The 8,909-nt window shown below is 42.9% G+C and overlaps 1 pseudogene; it reads right to left on the bottom strand.

Annotated features, from left to right (window-relative positions):
* Positions 1–1,915: 1,915 nt before the first annotated feature.
* LOC109939763 (uncharacterized) lies at positions 1,916–2,434 on the bottom strand (annotated as a pseudogene).
* Positions 2,435–8,909: the final 6,475 nt, after the last annotated feature.

Genomic DNA, 8,909 nt, shown 5'->3' with positions numbered 1-8,909 from the left:
AACCAGTAAAGAATCCCTAGCCACTATTCACTGTATCTTTGACATTCTCACTTAGGCCCCTGCACTTCTGTTCCTTCGCAGACCCAGGTCCCCGATGGCGAACGGCAGTGAGCATGCCCTACAGCGAGCCTGTACTAGCCGGGATACGCAACGACTGATGCCCTAACTCGGTCGATACCTATTTCCACCCCTAGCGACTCTAATCCGACCATTACTTGCACAATTCCGGCCTGGAGTCTTTCTGCCCACAACGGCGGCGAAACCCAAGGGGAAATCGAGGTGTTCCCAGCGATCTAGCATGGTCTAGTTCAATTGGTTGGGCCGATAAGCATCCTTAGCATGCAAGGGTGTGGAAACAAGGGTAAGGAGGATGTGAACGGACATGAAGACGGTGGTCCACGACGCGGTGGTTAAGGGCGGCGCGGAGAACCGAATTGGGGGGAAACGCAAATTTGCGAGCTATGGTGGCAAAACGGAGGCGAGGGTTGGTGCACTGGGCGCGTAACAACCTAATAGAGCTCACTAGTGCATCAATTTATAGTGATCATCAGCGGTGGCACCCAGTTTTGAGAAGATGCGATGCGGCCGAGGAGAGGGACTAAGTCACCGTAGCGTTTTACCGTGGCATTCACTGGACATAGGCGTACGGCTATCACTGGTTAACCTCCACGGCTCAAAGCGATGTGGTAAACCGCCTAAGGCGTGGCGCAACCAAGGGAAACCGCGGCAGCCACAGCGACGATCGTGCGACCACATCGCCGGGCAAGTGGGTACGGCGACAGGGCAGTACAGTGCCCCAAACTCATCCATGGTGAAGATCTTTTCATGACCGATCATGATCCACACCACAGAGGGCACGAATCGCAGCGTCGACACGAATCCGAGCGCGGGAGTCACCGGCGGCGAGGTTCAGTGCACCAAGGATCTTTTTCAGTTACTGTACCATGGGAATCTTCTTCAGTCCGCCTGACAGAGTGATTTGGAGAGCTCTGTTCTCCATTTTTCATGTGACAACTTGTTAATCCATCCATAACAAAGTTATTGCCCTATAATTCATCTTTGATTTTGCTATAGCATTCAAAATCAAATAATCGCTGGATCCTACTCAAAATTGATCTCAAAGTTCTGCCAATGTCACTGGTGGTCATGATTCAGTCATCAGTGGTGACTGACAGTCCATCTTCAGGCCAGTTTATCTTCAATTTTTATACAACATCAAGGCTCAGTCACTTAAGAAAAGTTGTACCCCTATCATAGCTCTACAAATTTGATGTGTTGACCTAGGACAAAATCTTTATGAATCAAGAACTTACAAGGCTCCAAAGTTGACTCCATTTCACTGAATTTCGGACTTAGCCACATGGGTGTCCATGGGATATTTTGCAAATAAGTCCAAATCTCTCCATACTACTTGAAAATCCTTCAATGTGAAAGTTACTTGGTTTTTGGTGTTCTATCACTTTGATATTTGCACTTTGGTCCAAAAGTAAATAGAATTTGAATTGACCCCTAGAGTTCCAATTAGGGTTTTCTAGGGTTTCTTTTAGGGTTTTTGTGACACTCAAAGCCATCACTCTTGATATCTTGTGTACATTTCTAATGACTTTTAAGACATTGCTCATCTTCGCTTCACTTTCATCCATAGGCCCTAATTCTAGGGTTAAGTACCCTACCCTAGTATTAAGTACACCTTAAGTCACATCATCACAACTTATTTTGAAATTTTACCTAGTGAATGCATTCTAGGTGTAACAAACAACATGAAATATCAATGCGCATGATGTTATGCTCATGTTTTAGTGCCAGTAACACCAGGGGTGTTACAGGTTCCGTCAATTGCTCCAATGCAATTCTGTATAAAAGGAGAGGAAGTTTAGGGCATGTTAAAGGGAAAAAACTAAGGAAATCATGTTTACTATTGACAGGTCACCTGAAAAAAGGGCATGGACCTAGAATCTGTTATAAGTTTTGGATGCGTCTAGATAGAATTGGGAAGCTTCACAAACCGCTGAGTTAGAGTGGGAACTATATCGAAAACTTCTGATATTTTTCGATAGATAGTCTCTCCACTATGTTGGAAAGCCTTTTGAAGCATTTGGTTACTGGTATTGTGGGAGATCATATACATGAACATCCCAAGCTGCTCTTCAACTTTAACTCCTCGTGTATCACATAACAAACCCTCTCTTCTAAGGAAATATGATGTGGCTCTAAATATTCCTGGCTCCATTCAAAACTTAGACTTGCACCAACTCTCATGCCCTTCAAGAATCTCCTTAACCTTCTGGGCACCGGAGAGAGAGGAGGTATGGATAGACCTTTTCTCTTCATAGAGGAATTGAAGTATAGCAGGGAGAAGAATAAAGAAAAACTCCTCATCGTCTTCTTCTTCCTCCAACAAAAACTTCCTAACTAGCTCTTCCCAAGAACCCATATCTAGAGAAAACAAGAAACTACATAAGCAACACATAATCATAGCAAAAAGCATGATAAGCATTTATGCTCAAGACAATACCGAATGCTCTCACAAAGATTTTGAACAAGGCTATGCAGATAAACATCATACACTTGTAAAATTTAACCAGCAGAATCAATATGCCAGAACAGAATGGTTTAGCTTAATAGTTCAGCAGAATGTAAAATTTAACCAGCTGAATGGTCTAGTGAGGTAAATAAGTTTAGACTTATTGTATCATCTTGAAACCGTTAGCACATGCCATCCTTGTATTACTCATCTGAGGAAATTCTATCTAAACCAGAAGTGGTTAGGTCAGGACAAACCCTACAAGACTACAATTTGCCATTCCCACTGACCATGTTGAACATCAGTTGACTGATCTGGTAGCAAATCAAATCAGTTGTGATTGGATTTGGAAAATGTTAGAAATGCTCAAGTGCTTTGTAGATGAATTCAATGCTCTACGTAATGGAAAAGTCAGTATGTGATTAGATATCATAGTATCAGACTATCAGTCTTGATATCACGTCTTTTGGAAGTATTTATGCTTCAACTGTGTTATATAATTTATTTGACTATGTTGATTAACACTCTTGTCATATTCAGCCCTTCTTAAACTTTGAATTCTTGTCAAGCAAAACAAAATGCTATTTCAATGTCTTACAAGATGTTTGCAATTGCGATGTCTAGATGATTCACAATATAAAATAAAAGGTAAATTCCATGCTATATGGTTATTTTATAAGATTTTACAATGTCTAAATGATTCAGGCCGAAATAAAATGCTCAATTGTATGTAGCTGTTGTTATGTATGAATTTTGGGACATTCACATCATTTAGGGTAAAATCTAGAAAGATATGGTCTAGAATTCACCAGACATATCGTGAAGTTAATAACAATCGCAAAGTTTCGTATGTGCTCCTCAAATCTCTCAAAAATGAGCAGAGTTAAATTCAAGTTTAGGCATTAACACACAGGAACAACTGAATCCACAAGTACTCTAAAAATTAACTTTGCCTCACATTTACATTGTGCTAAATTATCCTGGGATGCTCATGACTTTATCTTGGCTTGAAACTAGCATTGCCTTTGAGGTCTACAACCCCAAGGGGATTTAAGTTGAAAAGCCTAGGTTTTCTTGATGCATCAACAAATGAATTCATCACTAGACCTAGGTTTACTTGGAGGAGGCATACCTCACTAGACCCAGGTTTGGATCTTGGATAGTCCGGGGTTCGGATCTTGGAAGAGAGTCGGTTTTGTACTGTATCTAACATCAAAATGGGGAATTATTCAAAACCCAAGCTAGTATGTATGGTACGAGAAGAGTGTGAACATCGTTGAATACCTCAAGCCAGAGATGGGGATGATGCGCGGAGGACGGCAAGCCAGGGATGGTGGACGACGAGCGGTGGATGTCCTGCTCGCGATCGCATCATGGACAAACAATGGCGGCGTGGATGACTGTAGAGCAGACGTCGGAGCAGAAATGATAGATGGTGGTGCGTAGATGATGGATCCGAGCTGGATGGTGGCGTGGAGACGACTGTCTCCACTCAGTTCATCGCGGTCGTGGTCAGAGGCCCTCGATTCGTCGCCCCTCGCTCGTGGGGAAACTTGCCTGGGGTCACGGCTCGAGGAAGCGTTCCCCTGGTGTTTTGCCAATTTGAGGGAGACGCTAACCCGGGGAACCAGGCTCCGAACAGGTCGGGAAAATTACTCGTGGCCCATTCTCACGCGGGGTTTTCTCGCCGGGAAAAAGGCCGGATCCCCCCGAGAAAGTGGGCTTCTAGACTAGCCCTTAAAGGAATCTCGCCACTAGATTTTAAGGTTAGAAACCATTTTTGGTAAAAGTTAGGGTAAACTTCTCACAGATAGGCATCCGTCTCCCAGGTTGCGTCACGCTCATGGTGGTGACTCCATAGAATTTTATACGTCTTGACCGTACTGTTCCTGGTAATTTGGCACTTAGTGTCCAAAACTTCGAGGGTTGTTCTTGATATACCAAGTCTAACCTAATCTTCAGATCCTTGACTTCTACTCTCTCGATCGAGTACTCTAAGACATTTCTTCAGTTGAGATACGTGAAACACGACAAAGGTCGTGCTCATGTCCTCCGGCAACTGAATTTTGTAGGCCACTTCTCCCTTCCTTTCGATAACCTAATAAGGTCCTACATATCTTGGAGCAAGTTTCTTCTTTGCCCCAAATCTTTGCACGCCTTTCAGTGGTGGTACTTTAAGATACACAAAATCTCCGACTTGAAACACCAGTGGTCTTCGTCTTTGGTCAACATAACTCTTCTAGTGGTATTGTGTTGTTTCCATGTTCTGACGAATAACTCGAACCTTCTCTTCGGCTTCAGAAATTAAGTCGTTGCCATAGAACCTTCGTTCTCTGGCTTCGACCCAATTGAGAAGTGTTCTACATCTTTGTAAACCCTAAAAATACATTTTTGAGAAAGTTGGAAATCACTTTGCTCTCTTTGAGGAATTATAATGGGACTGACTCTAGTATATGATTTATCCTTCTAAATGATTAAACAAATAAAAATAATATTAGGGTTAACGACTCAGATTTAAATTAGACTTATAACATTTAGATTGTAATCTCAAATCTTAGAAAAATAAATAATAGGGAGTTTCCTATTTTAATTTAACAAATGTTTCTTTCACCAATATTACCTCCAGAAGCATTTATTTGAAGGAAAAATACTAATACCGAAAATAGTAGTGTTTATATTCATAACTAGATCATATTTGCTATTTAGGAATTTGAAAAGTTTAAACCAGAAATTTGAACTTAGTTTGAATCTTGAGAAGAAATACTTAGTTTGAATCTTGAGAAGAAATACTTACCTGGGCTGAATTAGAAATTTAAACTAGAATTAATAAAAGGAAAAAAAGAGAAGAAATACTTACCTGGGCTGAATTACCCTGGTCGGCCCACTCTTTCAGCCTTCCTCAGCCCGGCTCCGCATGCACGCCACAGCCACTTCACCCACCGTGCGTGCCTGGCCTATCGCTGCCGTGTGGGGCCCCTCTGCCAGGGCTTCTTCTTCGCCAACGAATCGGGCGGACATCGCACGTGACCCCGTGCGCAACGTAGTCAACTATCTCGCCGTGAATGGCGCGGTGCGGGGCGGGATTACCGAAGCTTGTGGCCCGGCCGTTGGCCGAGCACTTCCCCGGTATATAGATATATCCCCCTCAAGCCTCGCTTTCTCTCCATCCAACGTTGCCGCCGCCACGACACACCTCGATCGCGCGCTGCTCATCCTCTCCCCTCCGCACCTCCGTGGCTCAAACTGTTAGCCCACTTCCGTCGCCGAGCTCGGGAGCCTCCAGCTCGAGCTCTTCTTCACCTCTACCGTGCCTGCGGTAGACCTATCTGCCACCACGACCAGTGCCCAATAGGAACAACCGTCGTGCGCCTGTACGAAAAAGATCCGCCGCCTCTGTCTCCAGTGAACTATGCAATCCTCATTGTCAAGCCCCTCCTTATTCGGCCGAGGGTAATCCCTAGTGTACACCACGTGTGTACGTGCCCGGATTGGACGCCGTATTGCTGCCAAGGTGCCGGAATTGCTCACCGGAGCTGGGGATTTCCGCCAGGGCCATCCTTCCTCGACGGCGGGACTCTGCTGCGTGCCGTCATCGGTGAGCTACCTTCCATGGCAATCGCCTTGTTCTATCTAGTGTATAGCGCCCATCGTCCATGGGATTCGGGTGTCGGTTCGCCGGATTCACCATGCGCCGATGGAGGGCCGCCACGGGCCTCTACTCCGCCTCCTCTGGTCATCGCGTGGTGGAAGAACTTAGGCACGCCGTCGGATTGTGAGCGAGCGGTCAGGATTAGATCGAGTGTACCCCTTCACCCGACGGACTTCGAAGCGGTTATCTTCGATCTTGTGATCCCTGGGCGATCGCGATCCATTAAATCGTGGCAGTCTGTTCGTAATCGGGCGGTCGGATGGGAATCAGGGTTATGGGAGAAATCCGGTCGTGTACCCATGTCGTTAACAATCTAGATCTAATCTGATCCGATCGCTTCTGATCGGACGGTCCTTATCTGACGATACCCCTTCGCTGTGACGGTTTAACATATGAGTCCCTCGGGTTAAGGATAACTAACCCACAGTCCAGTTCTGGATTTACTGAGCCTTGGGATTCTTACCCCGATGCCCCTGCGTTTCTGTTTAGTTGAGGCGCAGTCTAGAATCATAGGAAAATTCAGAAATTCAATTATAAAATGATTTTTAGTTTTAAAATAATTCCAGAAGTTTATTTAATTCATAGAAAATCCATTCTAGCTCCAAATTAATTCATTCCAGTTCCTATAGTTTTTTAATATTATTGTTTATCAATTAGTGTCTCTGTTTTGACATGAAATCCACATTAAAAATTGATTTCCTAGTTAATCTTATACCAAGTACATGACAACTTCGGAAATTCATAACTTCTCCATCTTAACTCCGAATTGACTCGTTCAAGTTGCGTTAGCTTCGTATAAGTATCTACAACACAATAGCAACATTTATTATATGATATCCCATACTTTTATAATTGGGTTAATCTATGTCTATTGGATTAACTTAGTTAATATTAATATAGTATTCTAATTTTATGGTTATAATTTAACTAGATAATATTTAATCAAATAATGACTTTGATTAAAGTTGAGATAATTATTTATAAAATAATTTCTCATATGATTTATATTAACCAATTTATAATATAGTTTAATATTCTAATCACATAAATCCTCTATAAAATCATAACTCCTTAATCGTAACTCTGATCTTAGTAGTTCTCGATCCCACGATCTCGTAGCGACGTGTAGATCATTATTATTCAGTTTGTTCTTATGTTTGGTGTGATGTTAATTTTGTCTATACCATGTTTGTTTGTATTGCTACGGCTAGCGCGAGGTTTCAAGGATCTGAAGAATCACCCTGGTACCTGGAATCTCAAGTCTCAGGCAAGTTTTGCCCTTGATCACTTCTTTTTACCTAGCCATGTTCTTATTAATCATAATGATCTGCATAGGTTAATTTTGATGGGATCCAATAGGTTACCCCAGTTTTGGTTATCTTTATACCTTGTTTTGCCACTGAATATTTTTGGGTAGTACTTGCTATTGCTTATTGTGGTTTTGGGTATGGAGATACACTATTCATGATTACACTTTTATTATCTGTTTATTATTACTGTTCATGTTAAGATCATTATCTTAATGGGAACATGGAGCGACCACCCAGGAAAATAGTGCTACCACAAGGGTAGTATGGGATGCCCTTGGTTGATTAACTAGGAAAGCTAGTGGATGACTACCTTACCCAAAAGGGGCAAGGGCAGTAGGGGAGTGGTCAGTGTAGGGAGGTCCTTGGGTTGATTTTGCTGCGATGGCGGTCAGGCAAGGGATCCCTGCACTAGAGCTTCCTATAAACTGTAGCGGGTTTTTGGAAGCTAGTGGAACTTTGTAAAGGCCTCGTAGTTTTACCCTACCTCGCCTCCTCGGTAGAGGTGTATGGGATTGGCCGTCTCTTGGCAGATGGGTAACATGACTTGTGGGTAAAGATGCGCAACCGCTGCAGAGTACAAAACTGGTATACTAGCCGTGCTCACGGTCATGAGCAGCTCAGACCCTCACATGATTAATCTATGGAATTAAAACTCAATTTGTCATTTGCATCGCATTTGGGATTATTTTATTATTACTTTTATTTATTATTTATTACGATTTGGTATTTACTTACATTTAGTAACTGCTAATAAAATTTGACCAACTTTTTAAAAGAAATGCTCAGCTTTAACCCCTATTGTTGATCTGCTTTACACATCACATGAACTCCCACCTTTGGTGAGTTCATGCCACATTATTCCCCACAACTTGTTGAGCGATGAACATGTGTGAGCTCACCCTTGCTGTCTCACACCCTCCCACACAACGAGGAGTTCGATTCGATCTAGGTGTCGTCTCCCAGTTGACTTTCTGGCGCCAAGGATGGATTTTAGTTTGATCTATATTTATATTTTATTTTGTAAGACTTCCGCTATGTAATAAATACTCTGATTATATTGTGACATTTATCTCTATACACTCTGTTATTGTATATGTTGTCTCCTTTAGCGCATGTATGAGATGCACCCGGCTTTGTTCCTTAAAACCGTGTGTGACAATCTTCTTCCATACAGCGCTTCGAATGGAGCCATCTTGATGCTACTTTGTTAACTGTTGTTGTAGGAAAACTCGGCCAACGGTAGCCATGATTCCCATGATCCTTTCGACGACAGCACATCGGCTCTTAGCATGTCTTTCAGGATCTGATTTATCCTTTTAGTCTGCCCGAGGTTTGAGGGTGATAAGCTGAGCTATGCACGAGCTTAGTCCCCAAACCTTTCTGTAGTTGTTCCCAAAAGTGAGCTGTGAATTGCGTCCCACTATCC

This window comes from Zea mays, chromosome 5 (assembly GCF_902167145.1).
Source record: "Zea mays cultivar B73 chromosome 5, Zm-B73-REFERENCE-NAM-5.0, whole genome shotgun sequence".
NCBI classification, from domain to species: domain Eukaryota; kingdom Viridiplantae; phylum Streptophyta; class Magnoliopsida; order Poales; family Poaceae; genus Zea; species Zea mays.
This window is presented reverse-complemented; position numbering and strand designations above follow the sequence as displayed.